The following is a 712-nucleotide window of genomic DNA, read 5'->3' as shown; positions in this document are numbered from 1 at the left end:
GATGGGGGAGGGTGGGGGAGGGCCTCTGCAGCCTTCTCCTGTCTGTCTTCTACAATAACAGGACTCTCTGTGCTCAGCTCTTACAGAGGAAGGACTTCCTGTGCATAAAAGTGGTGAATCCAGAGCTTCTAAAACTGATTTGGAAAGTCTGCTTTGGAAGTGAGGAGGGTTTTTAATGATTTTTCAGAAGAAAATGGAGGTAGATAGCGGGAGGGTTTATAGGAAAAGTCATAGAAAAAGTATCTAGGTGTAGGTTTAATCTCCTACACGCTGGAGGAGATTTAGCATTTGTTCATCTGGTTTGGCATTCCGAAGGACTAGGGAAGCAAAGCATTAGGCAATGTCCATTTTGCAGCCTTTTGCTTTCTAATCTCCTTATGGAAGGCAGTGTAAAATCAATCCTGACAGACGAATGAGAGTTGGTGGAGTCTAAATTCTATTTCCCAAAGCCAGAGAATTCATAATAATGGTGGAGTTTTTTTTTTTTAATTCAAATGGAGAGTGTATCCTCAGAACACAAGGCAGCAATTGTTTTTTAAAGCGGTTATTTATTATTTCCTAGAGAGACTGGTTAACTGTAACGTAGATGTAACAAAATAATGAGGCGAATGAACCCTAACTGTACATACTCTTGACAGAAATGAAATGCACACAGCATCATAGCAGGTGAAGTGAAGCATTGTCTATCAGGGCTGTTTTTCTTGGCTGCATC

This window comes from Myotis davidii, unplaced genomic scaffold (assembly GCF_000327345.1).
Source record: "Myotis davidii unplaced genomic scaffold, ASM32734v1 scaffold1413, whole genome shotgun sequence".
Lineage (NCBI taxonomy): Eukaryota > Metazoa > Chordata > Mammalia > Chiroptera > Vespertilionidae > Myotis > Myotis davidii.
This window is presented reverse-complemented; position numbering follows the sequence as displayed.